The following is a 15,477-nucleotide window of genomic DNA, read 5'->3' on the forward strand; positions in this document are numbered from 1 at the left end:
GCTTCTTAAATAAGAGACAGGCATCAGAGGAGTCATTCCTGTCTTTAAAAAGGATGAGAATACATGAGCAAAATTATAGAAGGAAGTCTTATGTCATATAGAGCCACTGAAGTTTCACCTGCATTCTCTTACCTCCAGACATCCCACTGTGTAAGGAAAACAGCACCTTATTTTCTTAAACTAGGTGTCAGCAAACTATGCCCCACAGACAAATTCTGGCACCCTGCCTGGTTTTGTAAATAAAGTTTTATTGGAATACAGTCAGGCCTATTCATTCATGTCAATGGCAGCTCTTGGACTGCAAGAGTTATACAGCCCAGAAAGCCTAGAAGATTTACTATCTGTACCTTTACAGAGAAACTTTGTTAACTCTTTATTGTGGCAAGTGTCAGCTGAAGTTTCTGTTGGTATCAGTCAAATGCATGGTGTGCTTCTCAGGTGTCCTGCTGCAGGGAGCTCACCTGAATGCTGGCCCAGTCACTGACTTCTGGATTCCCAACCTCATTCTCAGAACCACACTTCCTCCAAACTGCTCTTACCCAGTGGCTGAGCACAGATGCTATTTTTGTGAGATGCAGGTCTTCTTGCCACTTTGGCTAGAGGACTCCCATCAACCTGGCCAAAACTTTCCTGCAACTGCTCTGGAATCTTAGAGTTCCCCTAACCAGCACTTCTTCCTTCCTTCTTCCCTTCATAGGGGTCAGACCAACATCATGGCCTAAGGGGCTCCCTACTTACTCCTCCTTTTTCCTTTAAACTTCATGGGTGTTTCTTCCAATAAATCTGTTATCTTGGCTTCTGCTTCTTAAACAACCCCAGCTAATAAACATTCCTGCTTGGTAGACTGCAGTCATGGAACTGGTACAATACAATCCTTAGATTCAAACTAATACCTCATGGTGTTGGGAAAGCATGCAAAACTCATGCTTTCCCAACACTACTCAAATAGTACCATATCCCTGGACACTTGCTTTGCCTTCCTCCTTATGTTCATTTATTCAGCAAGGAAAACACAAGAACATTTATGCTTATGGACCACATTTTATTCACATGTATACTCCGTCACCTAACAGAGCTTGTCAAACAGTTGGCAACTTTACAAATATTGCTTGGATGAATGAATAAGTGGATGAACAAACATTTGTTGAATATCTAAAATGTGTGCATTTGGTTTAAAGCTTTACTGTGTTCACAATTCAACTTAAGGGACAGTATACAAATGACAATGTTCAAGAACAACTCAGCTGTGTTGTCTAAAATGTATGAATAGGTAAGAGCAGTAGACGATAGGATCAGCAAGGAGGTCACTGCAATAGTAATGACCAGATGTGATAAGGGTCAGAATTTGGTCGCACAATGAAAGTTGAAATAAAAGGAAAATGAGAGCAAGGTTTTAGAAAAATGAGTAATTGACACACAATTAATTGGTCACAGAAGTCAAGCAAGACTAGAGAGCAAGTTGCCTCAAAGGTTCTGAACCTGGCTGCTGGGAAGACAGATAGCACCATTTGCCAAAATGAAGACTTTAAGGAGCTACTGTATGAGGCAGGAGTTTGTGAATTCTGGTAGGAAGCAGAGGATCATTTAAATAAAGCTATTTAAAAGATGATTGAAGAAGTGAGATTAGCTCTTGCGAAGGGCTGTCAGGACTAGAGACAGTCTTGAAAGTAATTCCACTAAGAGAGGACAGTAGAAATTATGAGAATGAATGAGCTCTTGGGTGAAGAGTATGTAAAAAGACAAAAGTAAAAGTGAAATCTAGATTCCTTGGCCAGAGGTGGTGGCTCACAGCTGTTATCCCAGCATTTTGGGAAGCCAAGGCAGGAGGATTACTTGAGGCCAAGAGTTTGAGACCAGACTGGGCAACAGAGTGAGATCTCATCTCTACAAATTAAAAGAAAACTTAGCTAGCATGTGGCATGTGCCTATAGTCCCAGCTACTCCAGACGCTGAGGCAAGAGGATAACTTGAGCCCAGGAGTCCAAGGCTGCAATGAACTCTGATTGTGCCATTGCATTGCAGCCTGGGTGACAGAATGAGATCTCATCTCTATTAAAAGAGACAAAAGAGTGATCCTTGCATTTAGGAGGTGGGAAGAGAAGAAAATGCCAATAAAGAAAATGTGAAAGTAGTCAAGGGAAAGATAAGAACCAGAATTGCGACATGATCCAGAGACTAAGAGAAAAGAGAATTTTAATAAAAGAGCAGTCACTGATAGGAAATGATGTGGAGAACTCAGAGAGCTTGGACAAGTTGGTTCAGATGTTTGGTACCAAATGAAAGGGATTAAATAAATGAAAGCTTGAAGGGTCCCCATGATCAGTCATCAGCTTATCTGTTTGGTATGTGTTTGTGTTTGTTTTCTTTTTCTTCAAAGAAAAGTAGATTGTTCAGGTCTTCAGCAGAGATTAAAGTCTCAATGGAGGTAAAAAAATTGAAGAGGATAAAGAAAGGGCTGAATGAGACAGCAAGTTCCTGGAGGAGGTAAGATGGCAGAAGGCAGAGAATAAAAATAAGGAGTCTAGCTTTGGAAAGGTAAGTGAAACAACTGTTCCTCTAAGTCAGAAAGGAAGGATTAGGGCATATAGAGAAATATTCTCCATGCTATCCCTTCTCCACAACAGAACAGAGCTGTATTTGGAGTATTACTCAGCACCAGGGCTCTACTGTAACTTAATTTCCATGTTGGCCAACCCTGAAATAAGGTTGGTCTAATTTAAATGAATCTCTCATCTACGTACTTTTATCCAACCATATTGGCACAGAGCCTTATAGATGTACCTTCTTTTTTTATGTGAATAAGCTGTGTACTCTTTTTAAAAACAGCATGATCATCCAGCTAAAACTTATATGACTCTCCAGACTGAAAGTGGTATGTTTTAAAAAGTCATCACACATGAATGCAGGAATGTCCCTGATTACTTAAAAAAAAAAAAGAAGAAGAAGAAAGAAAAGAAAATGATAAAAAACAGTAAGCAAAGAACGATGGTCAGTGCATCTGAGTGATAGATTTCTGAGAAGGTCATTCACACTTGCTTTTAAATGGTGATCTCACTAATAAATTTCCTGTGGACAGAAAAGAAGCCATTAAAACAGACATTTATTCAATGTCTTACAAGTTTCACGTAGGTTTCAAGTTACCATTATAGAGAAGCCTAAGGGCAAGTCAATTGGACAGTGCATATATTGCTTAGTAGTCTTAAAGTCTTAAGCCAGCTTTCAAAGATCTGATGAATGCCTTTTCTCAAATGGATGCTTCAAGATACAATCAGTTTCTTCAATAGTCTTTTTCTGACTATTTTTTTTCTCATTTTTCTGGAGTCTTGAATTATTATATTTTAATGTGGAAGTGTGCCAGAGTGAAGTCGGTTGAGTCAGAAGTATTAACGCAAGTGACAGATCTTCTCTACGGGGAGATAGGGACACACCGGGGAAGAGGAGAATAGGGAATAGGGAATGGGGCCCAGGAGGGTCATCAACATTGTTTATTCATATCAAGAAAAAACTGGCCAGGGGCAGTGGCTAATGTCCATAATCCCAACAATTTGGGAAACCAAAGTGGGAGGACCACTTGAGCTCAGGAGTTTGAGACCAGCCTGGGCAATATAGTGAGATCTCGTCTCTACAGATTTCTTTTTAAGCCAGGTGTGAGGCCAGGTGCAGTGGTTCACACTTGCAATCTCAGCACTTTGAGGGACCAAGGTGGGCAGATTACTTGAGGACAGGAGTTTGAGACCAGCCTGGCCAACATAGTGAAACCCTGTCTCTACTAAAAATAGAAAAAATTAGTTGGGTGTGGTGATACATGCCTGTAATCCCAGCTACTCAGGAGGCTGAGGCATGAGAACCACTTGAACCGGGAGTTGGAGGTTGCAGTGAGCTGACATTGTACCACTGCACTTCAGCCTGAGTGACAGAGTGAGGCTGTATCTTAAAAGAAAAAAAGCCAGGTGTGGTGGTATCTTTTCTAAATACTGATACAGGGCCCCATCCCAGACCAGTTAATCTGATCTCTGAGGGTGGGGGCTCATGCATTGGTATTTCTTTTGAGATGCTCCATCCAAGTGGTTCTACGGTATAGCCAGAGTTTATTGATCTTCAGGTTGAAGGTTGCTTTATACCAACCCTTCAGCATTCTAAGACTCGCTGACTCACCCCAAGGCTCACATGCCCAGGAGGAAGGAAGAATTCATTCAGATGGCTTCATGCTCACTTCATGCCCACAAAATAAAAATAACAATAAATAAGAAGACTTGGCCAAAGCCACGTGTGTGCTTTTTTCCCCTTCTTACCATTTATTTTTCAATTAAAAAAAGTATTTGTTGAGGTATAACATTGGTACAATTTGATGAATTTGTTGGTTTGCTGGTTTTTGAGATGAGATCTTACTATACTGCCCAGGCTGGTCTTGATTGGTCTTGAACTCTTGGGTTCAAGCGATCCTCGAGGATCCTTGAGCCTAAGAGTTCAAGACCAGCCTGGGCAACATAGCTGGAACTACAGGTGCATGCCATGGCACCTGGCTTGAATTTTTGCATATATACACACCCACGTAGCCATAACCCAGATCAAATGTAGAGTATTTTCAGCCCCCACACCCCTCGGACACTGGTCCTACTATTTTGTGAGGCTATAGGAGGTCAGCAGAATCTGGCAGATGCCTGTGTCCAGTGACTGACACGTGATTTTCTAATTGTATTGTTGCATCCCATAGCTTTTCAAAATAAATAATTGGATGCAATTTTCTCATTTCTCTTGCCATTAGGTATGATTCAGAATTTGTTTTGGCTCCTACTTGTGAAGTTATCACACATACTCTTTTTGTTCCTTTGAAAATCATGTGCCGAATATTCCCTTTGGGTCTCAGGGATATTGATTGGATGTGCCCGCTCCACACTGGCTCTTGAGGGCAAGAACTGGGCCTATCTTTCTCACTCCTGCTGTATCTGCAGCCCCTATGTGCTCATGAACATTTGTTGAATGAAGGCTGAATAGAAGAATGGTATATGGGTAGTGTAAAAAAACAGTAGATGACATATTCTCTGACTTTAAGAGGTTTCTTTATCATGTAGATGATGGAGGTACATTGTAAAGTTTGATTGAGGTACATTCCAAATGCACTGGAAGCATGTTGTGAATAATTATAAAACAAAACATCGTTGGGCTCAAAATTACTTAATTTTGACTCAAATTTCAATAGACTAAAAACGTACTGGGGACAGGGAAAGCAAAATGAAGAAGTAATCAGAATGGTAGCCTAATTAAAGGAGAATGGTTTCATGGATCATGAGTTCAGATCTTGAGAGATGCAGAGAGAAAAGGGAAGAGAACATTCCAGATAGGTGCAAAGATTCGTGCAAAAATGTAAGGGCAAACATCTAGCAACACTTACCAAGTGAGATGAAAGCATATTGAGTTGGATACAGAAAGGTGAAAATAACAGGGGAAAGAGAGAAGTTAAAAAGTAAGCCAGTTGTTGGAGACCTTAAGTAATAGGCTTTAGTTTTTGGTGATGAATCGCTGGATGTGCTGCAAACAGCATATGCCGGAGCTTTTTCTGGCAGCTGTGCAGAAAGCAGAGAGGAAGACTGGATGTAGGTAAATGATTGGGAGGCTGCTTTCCCAATCCAGACATGTACCCAATTGTGGGTGGCAGTAAGCAGGTACAATTAGTAATGGTAGTAATGAACATGAGAAAGAGAAGATGAAGGAGGTCGAGGTGTTCAATGTCACATTAAAGATGCTGGTATTAGTCATAGAAATGGGAAATTTGGGACTGAGTGGCCACCTAAGGGAGAAACTGACAGTCATTCTCAGCTATTCTCTTAGCTGAGGGCACGTGAACTGCCTGGTGTTTGAGCAACACCAAAGGTAACATTCAGAATGACTGTACTGCAGTGAGACAAAAAGGCAGATAATCCTGCTCACTCCATTGCCAGGCCTGGGATATTTTGAATCAAAAAGCCTAAAGTTGAGACTATTTAAATGCCATTTATTATCTTCTAGACATGTTTAATGTATTCATACACATGCCCTCCAGGAGACTAATGAAAGAGACAATTAGGATGCTTATAGAGAAACACGTGGGACCACCACTTTCTGGTCAGGTAGATTGAACCTTTGCAACTTGAAGGTTTGACTGACATCGTGACTGCAAACACTTGACTATCCCTGATTTGGTGCCATTAAAGGAAAACAAAAGAGCTTCTTACAACTGCACATCAAACTTTTATAGCACTGCAAGTTAGACAGTGGATGATTGTGTCCATTTAAAAGGTGCCAAATGATTGATAACTATGTTTATGTCTTATTTGTAGATATGCAAGCAAAGATAAACACAATTGAAATGCATTCTTTGGGTTGGGAGCTGATCACAGGCTAGAATTTATGAAACCTTTGCCTGCCCTAAACAGCATTTATTTCATAATTATCCAAATGCATAGCTGGTGGTCCCTTTTTCCCAAATTATCAAATACCAAACATTACTGGAGGCAGAAAAGCAGAATGCAAGGGGCCATCACAAGAATGGTAAACCCATTCTCAGAGAGAGAGTGAGAGAGTAAGCTCTGCCTCTTGGGTATTCAAGCAGTGAACCATGTATGTGAAAAGAATTTAGCCCAGCCAGGCCTCACCAGGCTCTCCAGGGAACATAGTGTTCTCACAGCAGCAAAGAAGGAAACACAAGAATGACGTGGCCTTTTCTGCCAGGAGCATCTACAGTAAATTGTTCAGGTAATTTATGTCACTAAAGTACATAATTTGTCATCTTCCAGACAGTAAAACAACACATACACACACACATATTCTTTTAAAAAGAAAGGAAAATATGAAGGAGTCAAAATAGAGCAAGTAATAATGCTCTCTGCAGTATGACTCTAAATGCATAATGTTGCCACTATGATTTTTTAAAAATGAAACGAAATATTCCCAGTATAATATATTTGTGCCCCTTCTGCAGATATTAAAAAATAAAAATGTTTTCTTGTCACTAAAATATCTTAGTGCATTTTTAATTTGGGTATGCCATTTCATTTTGGAGGTGGAGGACACCACCATAATAAATGGAGCACATAAATATAATATAATAAAATTCAGAGTTGTTGCTTTTTCATGATTACATTATAGTCAGTCAACTGCTTTTGTGTGGAAACTATTTAGATCAATTGCACTGATTAAATCATAGTCACACAAGTTCACAATAGGTTACAAACCTTGATGCCATAGAGACTCAGAGGAATATTAATCATTTCAGACATACTTTGCTTCTGTAAGTCAATCTTAGATTCCAGTTGGTGAAAAAAAAAAAAGAAGAAAGAAGGAAAAACTGTTACAGTTCAAACAATATTGTGGGAATTGGCAAAAATGCATCAAACACTAAAGGAAATCCTGTGAAGGCTCTTGACTCAAAGGTTGCATAACTGTAGTTGGAACTGGCCCTAAGAAATGTTGCACAACCACATTAAAAAGTGGACAAAGGGTCAAGCACAATGGCTCACACCTGTAATCCCAGCACTTTGAGAGGCTGAGGCAGGTGGATCACATGAGGCCAGGAGTTTGAGACCAGCCTGGGCAACATGGTAAAACCCTGTCTCTGCTAAAAATACAAAAAATTAGCCAGGCATGTGGCACACCTGTAATGCCAGCTACTCGGGAGGATGAGGCAGGAGAATCACTTCAATCCAGGAGGTTACAGTGAGCCAAGATCACATCACTGTACTCCAACCTGGGTATCAGAGCAAGACCAAAAAAAACCAAAAATGAAAACAAAAACAAACAAACAAAGTGGACAAAGAATGTGAACAGACACTTTTCAAAAGAAGACATACATGCAGCCAACAAGCATATGGAAAAGTGTTCATCACTAATAATTAGAAAAATGCAAATCAACCACAATGAAATACCATCTAACACCAATCAGAATGGCTATTACTAAAAAGTCAAACAACAACAGATGCTGACAAGGTTGCAGAGAAAAGGGAACCCTTATACATTGCTGGTGGTAGTTTAAATTAGTTCAGTGTTGTGGGAAACAGTGTGGCAATTCCTCAAAAACCAAAAACAAAACACCATTCAACCCAGAAATCCCATTACTGGGTATATACCCAAAGGAATATAAGTCATTCTAACATAAAGACACATACACTCATATGTTCATCACAGTACTATTTACAATAGCAAATACATGGAATCAACCTAAATGCCCATCCATGGTATGCTGGATAACAAAAATATGGTACATATACACCATGGAATACTATGCAGCCACAAAAAAGAATGAAATCATGTCCTTTGCAGGAACATGGATGAAGCTGGAGGCCATTATCCTTAGCAATCTAACACAGGAACTGAAAATCAAACACCAAATATTCTCACTTACAAGTGGGAACTAAATAATAAGAACATATGGTGCTATGGTTTGGATTTGCATCCCCACCCAAATCTAATGTTAAATTTTAATCTCTAGTATTGGAGGAGGGGCCTGATGAGAGGCAATTGAACTGTGGGGGTGATTCCCCCTTGCTGTTCTCATGGTAGTGAGTAGTGAGTGAGGTCTCACAAGATCTCATCATTTAAAAGTATGTAGCACTTCCTCCTTCACTCTCTTCCTCCTGCTCCAGCCATGTAGGACATGGTGGCTTCCCTTTCATCCTTCACCACCCACCGTGATTGTAAGTTTCCTGAGGCCTCTCTAGCCATACTTCCTGTACAGTTTGCAGAAACATGAGCCAATTAAACCTTTTTTCTTTATAAATTACCCAGTCTCATGTGGTTCTTTATAACAATGAGAGAATGGACTAATACAGAAAAATGGTGCTGGGAGTGGGATATTGCCATAAAGATACCTGAAAATGTAGACGCAGCTTTGAAACTGGGTAGTGAGCAGAGATTGGAACTGTTTGAGGGGCTCAGAAAAAGACAAGAAGATGAGGGACAGTTTGGAATTCCTAGAGACTTGTTAAATTACTGTGACCAAAATGCTGATAGTGATATGAACAATGAAGTCTAGGCTGAGGTGGTCTCAGATGGAGATGAGGATTGTATTGGGAACTGGAGTAAAGGTCACTCTTGCTATGCTTTAGCAGAGACTGGAGACATTGCGCCCCTGCCCTAGAGATCTGTGGAACTTTGAACTTGAGAATGATGATTTAGGGTATCTGGTAGAAGAAATTTCTAAGTAGCAAAGCATTCAAGATGTGGCCTTCAAGATGTGGCCTGGCTGCTTCTAACAGCACATGCTTTTATTTGTGAGCAAAAAAGAAATGATCTGAAACTGGAACTTACGTTTAAAAGGGAAGCAGAGCATGAAAATTTGGTAAATTTGCATCCCAGCCATGTGGTAGAAAAGAAAAACCCATTTTCTGGGGAGGAATTCAAGCCAGCTGCAGAAATTTGCATAGGCAAAGAGAAGCCAAATGTTAATAGCCACGACAATGGGGAAATGCCTTGAAGGCATTTCAGAAACCTTCACAGCAGACCCTCCCATCACAGGCCTGGAGGCCTAGGAGGGAAGAATGGTTTTGCAGGTTGGGCCCAGGGCCCTAATGCCCTGCATTACCTCAGAACACTGCTCCCTGTGTCCCAGCCACTCCAGCTCCAGCCATGCCTAAAAGGGCCCCATATGTGTCTCTGCCCCAGAAGACATAAGCCATAAGCCTTGGCAGCTTCCACATGGTGTTAAGGCTGCATGTGTGCAGAGGACAAGTGTTGAGGCTTGGTAGCCACTGCCTAGATTTCAAAGGATGTATGAAAAACCTGGATGTTCAGGCAGACATCTGCTGCAGGGGCAGAGCCCTCATAGAGAACCTCTACTAGGGCAGTGTGGAGGGGAAATGTGGGGTTGGAGCTCCCACACAGAGTGCTCACTAGGGCACTGCCTAGTGGAGCTGTGAGAAGAGAGTCACCATCTTCCAGACCCTGGAATGGTAGCTCCATCAACAGCTTGCACCATGTACCTGGAAGAGCCATAGGCACACAACACCAGCCCATGAAAGCAGCCAAGGGGGCTGTAACCTGCAGAGCCACAGGGCCAGAGATGCCCAAGGCCTTGGGAGCCCACTCCTTGCATCAGAGTTGCCTGGATGTGAGACATGGAGTAAAAGGAGATTGTTTTGGAGCTTTAAGATTTAATGACTGTCCTGCTGAATTTCAGACTTGCATAGGGCCTGTTGCCCCTTTGTTTTGCCTGATTTCTCTCTCTTGGAATTGTATATTTACCGAATGGCTGTACCATCATTGTGTCTTGGAAGTAACTAATTTTCTTTTGATTTTACAGGCTCATAGTCAGAAGGAACTTGCCTCGTTTCAGGTGAGACTTTGGACTATGGACTTTTGAGTTAATGCTAGAATGAGTTAAGACTTGGGGGACTGTTGAGAAGGAATAATTGTATTTTGCAATGTGAGAAGAATAGGAGATTTGGGAGGGGTAGAGGCAGAATGATATGTTTTGGATTTTTGTCTCCGCCCAAATCTCATATCAAAGTGTACTCCCCAGTGTTGGAGGAGGACCCTGGTGGGAGGTAACTGAATCATGGGGGTGGATTTCCTCCTTTCTGTTTTCATGATAGTGAGTGCGTTCTCACGAGATCTGGTGGTTTAAAAGTGTAGAGGACCTCCCTCTTCATTCTCTTCCTCCTGCTCCAACCATGTAAGATGCACCTGCTTCCCCTTCACCTTCCACCATGATTACAAGTTTCCTGAGGCCTCCACAACCATGCTTCCTGTTCAGCCGGCAGAACTGGGAGCCAATTAAACCTCTTTTCTTTATAAATTACCCAGTCTCAGGTAGTTTTTTATAGCAATGTAAGAATGAACTAATACTCGTGGACAGAACGAGGTGAACAACAGACACTGGGGCCTGCTTGTGGGAGGAGGGTGAGGGAAAAGGAAAAAAATAAACTGCTAGGTACTATGCTTAGTACCCAGGTGATCAAATAATCTGTATACCAAATCTCCAAGTTACAAGTTTACCCATATAACAAACCTGCACATGTACCCCTGAACCTAAAATAAAAGTTAAAATATTAATTAAAAAAAAAAGAAATGTTATGAATGAGGCAAAGCGTGTCTAGATGCCTCCTTTCTTTTAGCAAGCATCATTTCCAGGATCTCCATGTATCTTCAGATTGTCTCTGTCTTAGCCATGTGCATCCTATCAAATTCTGGTGATTAGAGCATGAAATTGGGGCACCACTCCCCAATGTTGTAAGAGGGACCAACTATAGGCCTTCTGTGGGGGAGTAAAAAACATAATCCTGATCCATATGGGTGACTTACTTATGATTTCTGGAAATGTTGGTTTCCATGGCATGGAAATAAATTTGAGGTTCATTTTCAGAGTGGCTTCTCTCAATGTTCTTATATGGTATATATAGGTGATAATGACCAGAAAAGATAAAAGTATAATTACACACAACTTCATAACTATTAGATACAAGTATAGCTTTCTCAGGACAAAATATAGAAATGGCCTTTTAGATGGTGATGTGGGAAAGCAGAGAGCTGATGTAAGGAAGAACAATGGCCATGGGTAGATTGAGAGTATGGAGAGTGGTGGAGAGTATGGAGAGTATGGAAATTTAAAAAGACCTTTCTAAATTTCGAAGGTCATTTTAAAAAGAATGAAGGGCAAGGAAATGTGATCAGTAGACTGTTCAGAGGATCATTAGCGGAGGAGAATGAAAAGACAAATCACTAGGCCCTCTTGCCCATCAGGATCGTATATAGTCTCTGTTTGCAACAACAAAGGATTGCTGAGAAAGAACAAAACGTGCCCCTGTGTCCATTCATGTAAACACTTTCTCTACTACTCTTGGTTTGCAGGGATCTGTCTTTGTTTCTCGCTTCTGTAGAAAGAGTATTTAAGTTAAGGCAGGGAGGAATGTACCCTCTAAGCTTCAAGCTACAATAGCAGTAATTTCTCACTTTGGTATTTTGGACATCCCTTGTATTCTCTTGGCATTTATTAGAGGATAGGTAGACTGTGTAGGAGTGCATCCTTTCTTAAGGCTGAGAATCCCTCAGCAAACAGAGGTTGGGGAGTGGACATAGGCTAAGGGCAAGTCTATTGTTCCTTGGGCTCTTAGTGTACACTAAGTAAAAGCTTACTAAGACTACCATTACAAGTGAAACTAAAACACTCATAAAAGTAAAAATAAGTCACCAAACCCACTTTACAGTCACTGCTGTATGAGCCTTTCAGTGAGAATAACACTGGGCAAGTTTCAATGCTTGCCCATAAAGTTAAGGTGGGGAGGAATTTTCTAGCTTACACTTCATCAGAAGGGCCCGGTAGTATATTATAAGTAATTCAGAGACATGCAAAGACTCATGCAGAATGCAGAGCAGCTCCTGACCTCATTATATATCTAGATGTTCATGAGTTCTAATTCCACCTCTTACTGCTACAGACACTACTGTTCCAACTCCCCCATCCCAGCCTACACTCAAAGCCAGCCTCATCCACAGTCCCACAGTCTTTCATTGACTCATTTAACAAATATTTATTATGCCTCTGGTATGAGCAAGGCACTCTGATATACTTTGAGGGTGTAAAGATGAAAAGACACTGAATCAAGTGTAGGAGGGGCATGTAAACCAACAACTAGAGTGCAGCATGATAACAGGCTATGGGGGAAAGCCCAAGGAGACCACACAGGTGGGGGTACCTAACTCAGCCTGAGGTGGCAGGAGAGCTGGGGAATTGCATTCCAGGCAGAGAGAGAGCACTAGAGGCAAAAACACAAGCAGGGCTGGGTGTGGTGGTTCATGCCTATAATCCCAGCTCTTTGGGGAGCCAAGGTAGGCTGATTGCCTGAGCCCAGGAGTTCTAGACCAGCCTGGGCAAATAGCGAGACTTCATCTCTACCAAAAACAAAACAAAACAGAGCAAATATTAGCTGAGCTTGGTGTCTCATGTCTGTAGTCCAAGCTACTCAGGAAGCTAAGGCAGGAGAATTGCTTGAGCCCCATGGAGGCAAAGTTTGCAGTGAGCTTAGATTGCACCACTGCAATCCAGCCTGGGTAACAAAGTGAAACTCTATCTCAGAAAAAAAAAAAGAGAGAGAGAGAGAAAAGAAAAGAAAAGAAAAGAAAAGAAAAGAAAGAAAGAAAGAAAGAAAGAAAGAAAGAAAGAAAGAAAGAAAGAAAGAGAAAGAAAGAAAGAGAAAGAAAGAAAGAAAAACAGAAAAAGAAAGAAAAACAGAAAGAAAGAAAACACAAGCAGATAGGAGTGAACATCGTTTCTGATGCAGAAGAGAACAGGAGAAAATGTCATCTAGTTGAGAGGATCTTAAAGACCCTGTGCCTCTGAATGTTTCCTCATTGACTGGATGCTTAAAACAGTCCTATCCCTGATGTCCTTAAGTTAAGGAACAGTCTCTCTCTTTTTTTTTTTTTTTTCTTTTTTTTGAGTTGGAGTCTCACTCTGTTGCCCAGGCTGGAGCACAGTGGTGCAATCTTGGCTCACTGCAACCTCCATCTCCCGGGTTCAAGTAATTCTCCTGCCTCAGCCTCCAGAGTAGCTGGAATTACAGGCATGCACCATCACGCCCGGCTAATTTTTGTATTTTAGTAGAGATAGGGTTTCACCATGTAGGCCAGGCTGGTCTTGAACTTCTGACCTCAAATCATCTGCCTGTCTTGGCCTCCAAAGTGCTGGGATTACAGGTGTGGGCCACTGCGCCTGGCCCAGGAACAGTCCCTTTTAATACTAAAATATTTCTTTGAAGAGATAAAATATATGAGCCTTATTAGCCACCAGTATTTTAGCTTAAATTAGAAAATCCAGAAAGAATACAACATTAGACAAGAAAGTGTTGGGGAAGAGAAAAACAAAGTCAAGAATAGCCCAGGCATAAAAGGTTTACAGTTCATTAGGACAGTTAAAAGTGGGGAAGGTGGTCCTGGATCCTTGAAGAAATCCACACCAACAGAGAAAAGGAGAGTACAGTAAGTCCTCCCTTAACGATAGGTTCTTGGAAACTGTGACTATGTGAAATGACATAGAAGGTACAATGACAAAGAAGGTACAACGAAACCAATTTGAACTTAGGCTAATTGTTATAAAACAGAGTTATGTTTAGAACAAAACACTTTTTATATTAAACATGGAAATAAGTGTGGGCTACACATACATTCAAGAAAGATTGATAAAATTAAGTAAGATAATTATTTACCTGCTTCATCCAGTTCAGGGTTGCAGGTGGCTGGGGCCTGTGCCAGCAGCTCATAGCAAAAGGCAGGAACCAGCCCTGGATAAGGCGCCATCCCATCACAGGGCACACTCACACCTCACACACACTCCCACACTCACTCACACTGGGGCAGTGTGGACATGCCAATTCACCTAACAGGCACAGATTTGGGAAGTGGGAGGAAACCGGATCACCTGGAGAAAACCCACCCAGATGTGGGGAGAGCTTGCAAACTCCACACAGATAGTGGCCTTGGCTGGGAATGAATTTTCTTTTCCTCATCAACATTGTAACATTGTTTGAAGACCGGCTGTATTATAAGAGATAGCAAATGGCACTTTAACAACAAACTATGCCATGATTGCCAGCTGTTTAGGGAGAGGTCATGGCACCAGGATGCCCTCACCATACCCACTGAGCTGTTGAAGGGAAAGCGCTCTTCTCAAAGAAAGGTCTCATCCATGTTGTTCTAGAAGGTCTCACCCATTTTATTATGCTTGAACACAGGCTGAGAGTCATCGTCCATTCCTTCCTCCATCCCTCTCCCAGGCAAGCGGTCTGAAAGCAGTGCTTCTGAAGTTTAAGGAGCATATGGATCCCCTGGGGATCTTGTCCAAGCACAGATTTTTATTCAGTAGATCTGGGTTGGAGCCTGAGAATTTGCATTTCTCACAATCTCCCGAGAGATGCTGAGGGTGTTGGCCCAGAGACCATGCTTAGAGTCACTGGGGTCTAGAAGGCCGTCTTCCCCAGCGTGTCTCACAGCTGTCTTCTTGTCTCCATCCCTCTGCTACTGCCTAGTTCAGGTCCTCTATGACTCTCCTCTGGAGAATTGTTTCCAGGCTCAATCTATTTTCTATGCAGTCTCTGGGCAATATTTCAAAAAGTGAGTATGATGTGTTATACCCTGCTTAAATCCCTTCCAAAGATCCTGTTTGCCAAGGAAGTTATTTTGAAACAAAATAATTTTATTTTTTTAAGCTGAACTTGAAAACAATAATAACAATAAAGATAACAATAATAATAATAATAATAGAGACGGGGATTTCCCTAGGCTGTCCAGACTGGTCTCAAACTCCCGGGCTAAAGTGATCTCCTCCACCTCAGCCTCCCAAAGTGCTGGGATTACAGGCATGAGACACCACACCCGGCCAAGTTGAACTCTTAATACAGAAGCTTTCCTGGAATCCAATGTTGAAAATGTACACAAGCAGCCCTGTTCTGGCCAAAGCTGAGGGGAAATGCCTGGGTTCTTTATCGACTCTTACTTGCTCAGCAAGCCCTG

At 41.6% G+C, this 15,477-nt stretch overlaps 1 long non-coding RNA gene across 1 annotated transcript in view; it reads right to left on the minus strand.

Annotated features, from left to right (window-relative positions):
- The window catches only part of LOC105482434 (uncharacterized), a 29,259-nt gene extending 14,903 nt beyond the window's left edge, over positions 1-14,356 (minus strand). The window contains exon 1 of the long non-coding RNA XR_987596.3: positions 14,175-14,356. This is a non-coding gene — a long non-coding RNA (uncharacterized lncRNA). The remainder of the gene's footprint in view (positions 1-14,174) is intronic.
- Positions 14,357-15,477: the final 1,121 nt, after the last annotated feature.

This window comes from Macaca nemestrina, chromosome 5 (assembly GCF_043159975.1).
Source record: "Macaca nemestrina isolate mMacNem1 chromosome 5, mMacNem.hap1, whole genome shotgun sequence".
Taxonomy (NCBI): Eukaryota; Metazoa; Chordata; class Mammalia; order Primates; family Cercopithecidae; genus Macaca; species Macaca nemestrina.